Raw genomic sequence first — 12,610 nt, forward strand, 5'->3', positions numbered from 1 at the left:
ACACTGTGGGCCTGTTAATACCAATTAATTAGCACTTGAATGTCACAGACTATTGGAGTATTGTTGCTGATCATGTGCATCCCTTTATGGTCATGTCACAAAGCAGAAGTTGTCTCAAACTGGTTTCATGAACATGACAATGAGTTCAGTGTTCTTCAGTGGCCTTCTCAGTCACCGGCTCTGAATCCAGTAGACCACCTTTTGGGATGCGGTAGAACAGGAGAGTCACAGCATGAACGTGCACCTGAAAAATCTGCAGGAATTGTGTGATGTAATCATGTCAACATGGACCACAATCTCAAAGGAATGTTTCCAACATCTTGTGGAATCCATGCCATGAAGAACTGAAGCTGTTTTGAGAGCAAAGGGAGGCACTACCCAGTATTAGTATAGTGTTCCTAATTAAGTGCTTTGGTGAGTGGGCATTTGTGGGCATTTTTCAGAGATAAAGACAGATGGAATTTAATAGAAAAGTTATGGTTTCATTGAAATTTTCACCAACGTAAAGCATTTGGTCACATTATTCATAGGCCTGTTATATTCTGCATTATTCAGGACTAACACACACAAAGAACCATTCACATTCATGAGCAATTTAGAGTAGCCAGTTCACATAATTTGCATATCTTTGGACTGTAGGAGGAAACTGGAACACCTGGAGGAAACCCACATAAACACAGAGAGAACATGCAAACTCCACACAGAAAGCCCCCGTTGGTCACAAGGTCCAAACCCAGAACCTTCTCACTGAAGCAAAAGTGCTAACCCCTGCGCAGGCCTAATTTCTATTATGGCAACACTGTATTATATATATCCATTATCTGTAGCTGCTTATCCTGTTCTACAGGGTCACGGGCAAGCTGGAGCCTATCCCAGGGCAGGATACACCCTGGACAAGTCACCAGGTCATCGCAGGGCTGACACAGACAACTATTCACACTTAGTCAATTTGGAGGCACCAATTAACCTAACCTGCATGCCTTTGGACTGTGGGGGAAACTGGAGCACCCAGAGGAAACCCATGCAGACACGGGGAGAACATGCAAACTCCACATAGAAAGGCCCTCGTCGGCCGCTGGGCTCGAACCCAGGACCTTCTTGCTGTGAGGCGACAGTGCTAACCACTACACCACCGTGCTCGCTCGCTCTCTCATAAAAATTATAATTTTTTTAAAAAGACCCTCTGCCTGTATCCATAGACCCCACTGCTATATCACAATTAACTGAAGATCATGGTATACTTTCAGAAATAAAGGTACCAAAATGTAATATTCCCTGTTACTGGGGTGGTACCATTAAAGTGCATATCCTGGACCAATTTATTTATTTTTAATAAATAATAAATGAATAAATGAAATGAATAATACATGAAAGCATGTCCCTTTACACACTCATCCAGAAGGATAATTTTGCACAAGGCCGTCTGTCTACAGCAGAAAAAAATAAAATAAAAACGCGTCTGGAAAAATCCCAAGTGAGTCTGGAGCCAGGGCGGCACGGTGGTGTAGTGGTTAGCACTGTTGCCTCACAGCAAGAAGGTCCGGGTCCAAGCCCCATGGCCGGTGAGGGCCTTTCTGTGTAGAGTTTGCATGTTCTCCCCGTGTCCGCGTGGGTTTCCTTCGGGTGCTCCGGTTTCCCCCACAGTCCAAAGACATGCAGGTTAGGTTAACTGGTGACTCTAAATTGGCCGTAGGTGTGAATGTGAGTGTGAATGGTTGTTTGTCTATGTGTCAGCCCTGTGATGACCTGACGACTTGTCCAGGGTGTACCCCGCCTTTCGCCCGTAGTCAGCTGGGATAGGCTCCAGCTTGCCTGCGACCCTGTAAAACAGGATAAAGCGGCTAGAGATAATGAGATGAGATGAGTCTGGAGCCAGATTCGTGACGTCACCTGCGGAAGTGCCAGCAGGCTGCGAGAGCTTGCATGAATTCAGTGCACAGTCTGTGTAGACCAAGTTTAGCAGCTAGCGATTTTGCATTGAAATATGGAATTGTCGCCTGAGCTTCTAAACCCATGGATTCATGTATCACTGCTCATCTACCTATTGTTACATAAATCATATTTTTTCTAATTACTATTATGTATTTATATATTTCTTCATTTAGAAGAGTACTGGCTACTGTAGGAGAAAGATTTCATAAGCTACACACATGGAATCGGCTAAGCAGGATTGTATATACATTTAATGTGTTTGACAGGTCCCAAGATCTCAAGCCCTGACACGCATATCCATTGATACATGTGAAGTAAGTGTATTATCGCCCAGTGCTTTCGTGTTGTTTACTTTTGTGTGTGTCAATAAATAACATTATCCGTGTACCACACAAACACAGGATCGCCTAATTTAGAGTATAGTCTCTCTTATTTCTTACCCTGGTAACAGTCAACTTGTGAATTGCCGATTTTCTTGGTCTTTTTCTCGGCTCTGCTTTGGTCCTCGGCTTTTTCCGGGTGCCTCACACGAAGCACTCCCATTTCTCTCTCATTGTCCGGTCTTTTGGAAAATGACGAATACTAATCCCATCATGATTGGTGTTGCTACACCCTCCTACGATACATCTGTTAACCATTTTAATAATTACACGATAACATTGAAGAAATTTGCAGAAAACTGCCAGGTCGTTTTCTCATAAACAAACCAGCGCTGATGTAGGATTCAGAAGGAGGCGTCCCGCACGCGACGTCACGAAAATCAATGTTTGCTGGGAAATCCAAACGCCAAGTTTTTTCAGAGACGGACCAATTCGCCTCAAATGGCTTGATTTCAACTGAATTTTTCTGGTATTGTGCAAGGTAAAAAAATTGCACAAAATGCAATCTGAGACATATTTGACCAAAGTTTAATATAAAATAAGAGAATTATATTGATCTTGCTCCTGAATATATCCAAGATGTGCACTTTAAGGGCCATCATCTGTACCTTTTAGTATGTATCTTACCTACGAAGGTGCATGTGGTCTACGTTTAGTTTGCTTTTAGAGCTTTATATACTAAAAGTACAAAACGTATCCAGTGAGGAGGATAAGTAGTCTACACTCTGGTACCTTTTATGATGGGTGTATTTCTTCCTTTATCTACAGTGGCATGCAAAAGTTTGGGCACCCTTGCTGAAAATGTCTGTTACTGTGAATAGTTAAGTGAGCAGAAGATGAACTGATCACCAAAAGGCATAAGGGTAAAGATGACACATTTCTTTAATATTTTCTGCAAGATTACATTTTTATTTCCATCATTTACAGGTGTAAAATACCAAAAAATGAAAAGGACCTGAAGCAAAAGTTTGGGCACCTGACATGGTCAATACTTTGTAGCACCCTCTTTGCAAGTATTACAGCTTGTAAACACTTTTTGTAGCCAGCTAATAATCTTTCAATTCTTACCTGGGGGATTTTCACACATTCGTCCTTGCAAAAGGCTCCCAGTTCTACAAGTTTCTTGGGCTGTCTTGCATGCACTACTTTTTTGAGATCTATCCACAGATTTTCAATGATGTTTAGGTCAGGGGACTGTGAGGGCCAGGGCAAAACCTTCAGCTTGTGCCTCTTGAGGTATTCCATTGTAGATTTTGAGGTGCGTTTTGGATCATCGTCTTATTGTAGGACCCATCCTCTTTTTAACTTCAACTTTTTTACAGATGGTGTGATGTTTGCTTCCAGAACTTACTGGTATTTATTCGAATCCATGCTTCCCTCGACCAATGAAATGTGCCCTGTGCCCTGCTGTAACACAACCCCAAAGCATGATCGATCCACACCCATGCTTCAGAGTTGGAGAGGTGTTCTTTTCCTGGAATTCAGCACCCTTTTTTCTCCAAACATACCTTTGCACATTGTGGCCAAAAAGTTCTTTTTTGATTTCATCAGTCCACAGGACTTATTTCCAAAATGCATCAGGCTTGCTTAGATGTTCATTTGCAAACTTCAGATGCTGAATTTTGTGGCTCGGACGCAGGAAAGGTTTTCTTCTGATGACTCTCCCATGAAGGTCATATTTGTTCAGGTGTCGCTGCATAGTAGAACAGTGCACCACCACTCCAGGGTCTGCTAAATCTTTCTGAAGGTCTTTCGCAGTCAAACAGGGTTTTTTATTTGCCTTTCTAGCAATCCAACAAGCAGTTCTTTCAGAAAGTTTTCTTCATCTTCCAGACCTCACCTTGATCTCCACTGTTTCTGTTACCTGCCATTTCTTAATAACATTACAATCTGAGGAAACAGCTACCTGAAAACACTTTGCTACGTTCTTGTAGCCTTCTCCTGCTTTGTGAGCTCAATCAGAATGCGAGGGAGTTGCTTAGAGGAGCCCATGGCTGTTGATTTTAGGGACAAGTTTGAGGAGTCAGAGAATTTATACAGCTTTGAAATCTGCATCATCTGACCTTTCCTAATGAAGAAGTTGAACAAGCCACAGCTCAATAAGCTAATTAAGGTCTGGAACCTTGTAAAAGTTACCTGAGAACTCAAATGTATTGGGGTGCCCAAACTTTCGCATGGTGTTCCTTTTCTTTTTTCACTCTCCAATTGTACAAAACAATAATCCACAAATCTTGCAGAAAACGCTGAAAAGAAATGTGTCGTCTTTACCTTTATGCCTTTTGGTGATCAGTTCATCTTCTGCTCACTTAACTATTCACAGTAACAGACATTTTCAGCAAGGGTGCCCAAACTTTTGCATGCCACTGTATATGACTTGTGTACTTCACTACAGGGAGTCAAGTGATATCCTAATTTCTTCTTCTACAACAGTACTGTCCAAAACTCTCATGTTAGTCTATTTTCTTTTATAGGTAGGATTTTTTTTTTTTTAGTACAAACTTTTGTTAGAGATTTTTTTTTAATTTTCTGACTTCTACATTATCATGCCAGTACAAAAACATTTTAGAGTTCCAAACATTAGTTTTGCAGCATGGAATTAAATAGTACAGAAATAAGTTGCTTTCAGGCAAAAGAAGAAGAAGGCAAGGCAAGTTTATTTGTATAGCGCATTTCATACACACAGGCAATTCAATGTGCTTCACAAAAAATAAAAGCATAAGAACAGTAACAAAGAATTAAAGTAAAAGTAGATCATTAAAATCCAAGATTAAAAAGAAATTAAAATAAAGTAAAATCATTAAAATCAAAATTAAAAGAAATTATATTAAAGGAAATTAATTACACTTTAGGTAAAAATTAATCAAGTGAAAGCATCTGAAAACAGCTTTGTCTTGAGCCTGGATTTAAAACTAACAACAGTAGGAGCATTTTTGATATCATCTGGAAGTTGGTTCCAAAGCTTAGCAGCATAGCAACTAAAGGCTGCTTCACCACACTTCGTTTTGACAGCTGGTATTACTAGCAAGTTTTTCTCTTGTGATCTTAGAGACCTAGTTGGTGCATATAATTGAAACATATCCAGTAGGTAGCTGGGTCCCATCCCATTTAATGTTTTAAATAGAAGAAGTAATGCTTTAAAGTCAATTCTATAGCTCACTGGGAGCCAGTGCAGAGACCTTAGGATTGGAGTGATATGGACTACCCTTTTTGTTCTTGTAAGAACCCTTGCTGCTGCATTTTGGATTAGTTGAAGCTCTTTGATGGTCTTTTTTGGAAGACCTGTGAAAAGGCTATTGCAGTAATCAACCCTACTGGAGATGAAAGCATGAATAAGTTTTTCTAGATCATGTTTTGACATGAGACCCCTGAGTTTAGAAATGTTTTTTAGGTGATAGAATGCAGACTTTTTTACCACTTTCATATGACTGTTGAAGTTAAGTTCGCTGTCAATAAGGACACCAAGGTTTTTGACAGTATCTTTTGCTTTAAGCCCCTTAGTTTCAAGAACAGTGGCAATCATAAGCCTTTCCTCCTTTTTGCCAAATATAATTGCTTCAGTTTTATCTGCGTTCAGCTGAAGAAAATTGTGAGACATCCATTTGTTAATTTGGTCAATGCATCTATGAAGAGATTCAAGAGGGGCATAGTCATTAGGTGACATAGCTAAGTAAAGCTGAGTGTCATCTGCATAGCTATGGAAGTTTATTGAGTTATTCTTAATAATTTGTCCAAGTGGGAGCATATAAAGGTTGAATAGTAATGGTCCCAGGATTGAGCCCTGGGGAACCCCACAGTTCAAGGACACGGGTGATGAACTGTGGCCTCCAATAGCCACATAAAAAAATCTTTGTTGTAGGCAAGATTTTAACCAGTTGATTACTATACCAGTAAATCCAACCCAGTGCTCCAGTCGATGTAACAGTATGGAATGATCTACCATGTCAAATGCAGCACTTAAGTCTAAAAGCACCAAGACTGATGTTTTACCAGCATCAGAATTAAGACATAGGTCATTCATGACTTTAGTAAGAGCTGTTTCAGTGCTATGATTGGCACGAAAACCTGACTGAAACTTATCAAAACATCCGTTTAATGTCAGGAAGGCAGTTAATTGATTAAAAACAATTTTTTCAATTATTTTACCAACGAATGGCAAATTGGATATGGGCCTGTAGTTGTTGAGTACTGAGACATCTAGGTTATTCTTTTTCAGTAGGGGTTTTACAACCGCTTTTTTCAGAGATGAGGGAAACATGCCAGTTCGTAAGGAGGTGTTGATAATCTGAAGTACCTCGTCTGATATTAGGTGAAGAACAGATTTGAAACAGACCGTAGGTAAAATGTCCAGTTCAGATGTGGAGGAGCTGAGACTTTGTACTGTTTTTCTCAGAGTCTCAACATCAATTAAACTAAATGTTGACATTGTATTACGACCCCCTCTCTCGTTATCCAATGGTTCCAGATTTTGAAGTGTTTGCACCTGTGTGGCTATATTCATACGTATTTTATCAATCTTTCCTTTGAAAAAAGATGCAAAGTCGTTGCATGTATTAACTGAGAGAAATTCAGAAGGCATTTGTTTTGATGGGTTTGTTAGCTTTTCAACTGTAGAAAATAGCACACGGGCATTGTTGATATTCCTATTAATAATGTCAGCAAAAAAAGACTGTCTTGCTTTAGAAATTTCTAAGTTGTATTTACATAACATCCCTTTGTAGAGTTGATAATGAATCTGGAGTTTAGATTTGCACTATTTTCTTTCAGACTTTCTACATTCCCTCTTTAACATTTTAACTGTTGGATTTAGTTTCCAGGGTGCTTTTCCTTTGTCTATGACTCTTTTGGTTTTTAAAGGAGCAATAGCATCCATAATATGATTCATTCTTGAATTAAAAATTTCCATTAGATCATCTGCACAATCTGAAGATTGACATGGGAGTTCTGAGAGTGCCTGCTCAAAAAGAGCTGCTGTGCCATTGTTTTACCCTCTTTTTTAGTCACAGACTTGTTTTGAAAGTGAGGGGAAATGGAAACATCAACGAAAACACAGAAATGATCAGGTATACCCAGGTCCATGACACTAGTAGATACATTAAGACCCTTAGTGATGACAAGGTCGAGGGTGTGGCCATGGGACTGTGTTGGCCCTTGTACGTGTTGTGTTAGGTTGAAGGCATCAATCAGTGTAAGAAATTCATTTGCATACGTGTTATCTGGATTATCAACATGGAAGTTAAAATCCCCAGAAATAATAAGATTGTCAAACTCTAAACAAATATTTGACAACAGTTCCCCAAACTCCTCTAGGAACAGTGGTACAGAAAGTCTTGGTGGTCTGTAAATAGTCAACACTAATATGTTAGAAGAACATTTTAGGATTGCACTTAAGTATTCAAAAGATGTAAAATCACCAAGAGTTGTCTGTTTGTACTGAAAACATGCCTTGTATATATTTGCTATTCCTCCTCCCCGTTTATTGGCTCTTCCAACACTCATGAAATCAAAGAGTGGGGGAGTTGCTTCAATGAGAGTAATAGAGCTACCTGATTGTTCAAGCCAAGTTTCAGTAAGAAGCATAAAATCCAGTTTGTGTGTACCGATGAAGTCATTCATTAAAAAAGGCTTATTAAGTGATCTTACATTCTGAAGAGCTAGTTTTACAGTGAATGTGGGGATAATTTCCACAGAAGCGTTCTGTGGTTGTTTTGGAACTGGAAGGAGATTTGACAAGAAGAGAGCAAACAAACAAAAACATAGCCTCATGAAGACTGCTGGGTTAAGAAGCAAAGTCTCCAGAAGAATTTTGACCTTTTCTCAGTAAAACCGCCCAGCTGTACACTACCATTCAAAAGTTTGGGGTCACTTTGAAATGTCCTTATTTTTGAAAGAAAAGCACTGTTCTTTTCAATGAAGATCACTTTAAACTAATCAGAAATCCACTCTATACTTTGCTAATGTGCTAAATGACTATTCTAGCTGCAAATGTCTGGTTTTTGGTGCAATATCTCCATAGGTGTATAGAGGCCCATTTCCAGCAACTCTCATTCCAGTGTTCTAATGGTACAATGTGTTTGCTCATTGCCTCAGAAGGCTAATGGAGGATTAGAAAACCCTTGTACAATCATGTTAGCACAGCTGAAAACAGTTGAGCTCTTTAGAGAAGCTATAAAACTGACCTTCCTTTGAGCAGATTGAGTTTCTGGAGCATCACATTTGTGGGGTCGATTAAATGCTCAAAATGGCCAGAAAAATGTCTTGACTATATTTTCTATTCATTTTACAACTTATGGTGGTAAATAAAAGTGTGACTTTTCATGGAAAACACAAAATTGTCTGGGTGACCCCAAACTTTTGAACGGTAGTGTATTTCCTTATAAAATTGCACAAACTTACGGAAGCCGAGAGAGGCCCTTCATATAATCCTTTTTTTTATTCACCTTGTTATCCCGAGATAACGACATAATTAATTCAGGATCTCGAGAAAACACAACTAATTCGAGATCTCGAGAAAACAAAACCGTTATTTCGAGATCTCGAGAAAACAGCTGAGATTTCTAGCAGAGCTGCGCCTCCTGTGGGTCAGATCAAAATATTGCTGAACCATTTCTCAGCTGTTTACTCAAGATCATGAAATAATTGTTTTGTTGAGATCACGGAATAATTGTTTTGTTTTCTCGAGATCTCGAAATAACGGTTTTGTTTTCTCGAGATCTCGAATTAGTTGTGTTGTTTTCTCGACATCCTGAATTAATTATGTCGTTATCTCGGAATAACGGTTTTGTTTTCTCGAGATCTCGAATTAGTTGTGTTGTTTTCTCGACATCCTGAATTAATTATGCCGTTATCTCGGAACAACGGTTTTGTTTTCTCGAGATCTCGAATTAGTTGTGTTGTTTTCTCGACATCCTGAATTAATTATGCCGTTATCTCGGAACAACGGTTTTGTTTTCTCGAGATCTCGAATTAGTTGTGTTGTTTTCTCGACATCCTGAATTAATTATGTCGTTATCTCGGAACAATGGTTTTGTTTTTTCGAGATCTCGAATTAGTTGTGCTGTCTTCTCGACATCCTGAATTAATTATGTCGTTATCTCGGAACAATGGTTTTGTTTTTTCGAGATCTCGAATTAGTTGTGCTGTCTTCTCGACATCCTGAATTAATTATGTCGTTATCTCGGAACAACGGTTTTGTTTTCTCGAGATCTCGAATTAGTTGTGTTGTTTTCTCGACATCCTGAATTAATTATGTCGTTATCTCGGAACAACGGTTTTGTTTTCTCGAGATCTCGAATTAGTTGTGTTGTTTTCTCGACATCCTGAATTAATTATGCCGTTATCTCGGAACAACGGTTTTGTTTTCTCGAGATCTCGAATTAGTCGTGTTGTTTTCTCGACATCCTGAATTAATTATGTCGTTATCTCGGGGTAACAAGGTGAATTAATAAAAGGATTATATGAAGGGCCTCTCTCGGCTTCCGTACAAACTGTATTAGAGAATCTCTGAATCTCTGCTCTACAGCATTTCCTTGCACGCGCAAACCGCTCCTGCGCACTACCACCTTAAACTAAAATAAGCTCGCGCGCCTTCGCTTTTATACGCGGTGCCTGTTGTGAGACCCGCCCCCTGCACTTTGATTGGTTGTTTTCTGAGGCTCGCGCTCCTGAGTCGCTGTCAGTTTGTTTGGCAACGGAAACAGCGCGTGAGTGCAGAGCGCTGCGGTAACAGTCTGCACGCGCGCAGCTTCAGGCATAACAGTGCAGACATGTCCTGCTGACTTCCCACAGGAACCATATCAGCAGCATCATCATCATCATCATCATTGTTGTTGTTTGTCGTTTTTTTTCTTCTTCCCAAATTGCTATTTTAAATTGAATAACTAACTTGAAGACAAATGAAATATCTGTCCCTCCTCTGGAGTGTAAAATGATGCTCAGGACGGATTATTACAGAACCGTGACCATGAGCGTTGTGTTGCTACTTCTAGTGCTAGCAGCATTACCAGGTAAATATGTCATATTTAATTATTCATCATGCTATATTTGTGCTCTTTTATGTGTCTTAATGCTTCTTTCTCTGCGTCTCTTTTGTATATGTCTTTTCAGAAATGCTATATTAGATTTATATGATGCTGGATGCATTTAAATCAACACAACCAGCTTGTTTATGCGTTGTTGTTGTTGTTGTTGTTGTTGTTTGTGAGTGACGCGTGTTGTTGTTGTTGTTTTTCCCTCCCAGTGATGTAGACTAGATGTTACACCTGAAGTTCACTAGTTGTTCTGCGGCCCAAAAACATGATATACTCATTAATCTCTGTTACTCCATACCATTGTTTCATATTTTTGTTTGTTTGTTGGTAGAACCTGAGCTAAATAAATTTCTGAAGATCCACTTAACGAACATCACTGATAGAATTGATGGGTTTCATTGAATATTTTTTTATTTTTATTTCAGTCTTCTACAGCATTTAATATCTGCTTGAGATAAACAGTAATAACAGGAGAAACAGCAGGACACCAGAATGGTTTATATGTTCCTAGGCAATTTATTTTGGACACTGGTGTCAAATATCCTAATATTTAGCCTATTATGATGTCATATACAGTATCATCTAGTTTATTTTATTGCACATATTTTTATAGGCTATTTTATTGTTCAGGTGTGAGTTGTTTAGAGCCAGACCATGCTGTAACGGATAGTCCTGTTAGGTTATATTGAGGTTGTATATTTCTCTCTTCTTTATTCTATTTTTCTCTATATATTGAGTTCGGTGATATATTTCTCTCTTCTATAAACTCGTATTAAACTCTGCAGTGCACTGTGAAATCATGAAGCAGTTTATTGTGAATTCATGTCCGGCTGTGTTCATTAGATCAGGATTTGGAAATGAGAGCACGCTGTAATGAGAGCTGATCTTTAATTGGAAGTATAAATGTAGCATAGGTAACACCTGTAATTGTAGGTGTTTTCAAGTGTAATTGAAGTGTGTGTGTGTATTGCATGACTCGGTGGCCTATAGATTACTGTACTCGGGTAGCTGATGTTAGTGGATGAGGATCAAATTTTAAATTTTTTTTGGTAATCTTTATCTGTTTTTACAAGTAAGGTGAGAGAGAAACAGCATTTCGATTCTCCTATATGTCCTGGATATATAATGAATCGACAATAAAAAAAAAAAAAATCTTTGAATCTTGAATACGAATCAAACTGCAAAACATTTTTTAAACAAACATAAATCAAATTTCAAACATCTTCATGCATGTAAACTTTCATAACGGAATGTGAAACTTCAAGAAACCTTCAGAGAACTGTTTATGCTTGGTTCCCAAAATGGAATGATTTCAAGGTGCTGATGTGTACTTTTTTTTTTTTAAAGTGAAATTGGGTTTAAACGGTAAAAGGTTTGATTTTATTAGAAATGTGGATATTATTTGATGAATCAGTATTTAAAGGACGCTTGAAGTTTTTGTTTGCTTGGTCCTAATAATTTCAGAAAGTACCGAAAACGCAAGATGAGCTATCTATGTACATGACACATAGGTGTTAGGATTGAGGCTGAATTTATGCACAGCACCAGATTTTGGGTTTGAAGCAGCAAGTTCATGGCCATCAGTGTGAAGCAGACAGACAGACCTGGGCCAGACAGTTGGCACTGACCTTTAACCCTGACCCCTGGCACACCCCAACACCCCTCATCTCCATAAGACTTAGAAAGGTTCAGGGGAGGGGGAAGGCTGCTCTGATTGAGATCTCATTAAAAGGGGCGGCAATCCCTGCAGCTGCCTGAGACCAGGACACACACACACACACGCGCACACATCTCTATAGAGTCACAACCAAGCTACTTTTAATCCAACAAGGCTCCCCTCTGGTTCAGGAGGTTAATCCAAAAGATCCACACAGCGTGCGGCTCAGGCCCAATCCAGCAATGCACAGGAGGGAGGGGGGCAAAGCATCCATTCTCTCCGTCCTGTGGATCAACCATTCTGCTGCTATACACTCATGTGCTGGGTCTGTCTTATGTTTACCAATTAGAGCCAAACTTAATTCAGTGCTGTGGGAAATGCTGGGTTTTTTATTGCAGAGAAGTGCAGGGGAAAGGGATTATACAACAAACTGCTCCGTCATTTAGCAGATGGTAGGCTATAAGATGTCCAGAACTGCATCAGACTGAAGACACCGTATGTTATTATATTGCAGCTGATAAAGTATCTTTTGACAGATTTTTTTTTTTCAGAAAACTATGGCTCAGAATTAGCCGTAGTTGTGGCCTTCCTTGATCACCACTACAGAACTTTTC

Source organism: Neoarius graeffei, chromosome 5 (assembly GCF_027579695.1).
Source record: "Neoarius graeffei isolate fNeoGra1 chromosome 5, fNeoGra1.pri, whole genome shotgun sequence".
In the NCBI taxonomy this organism is placed as follows: Eukaryota; Metazoa; Chordata; class Actinopteri; order Siluriformes; family Ariidae; genus Neoarius; species Neoarius graeffei.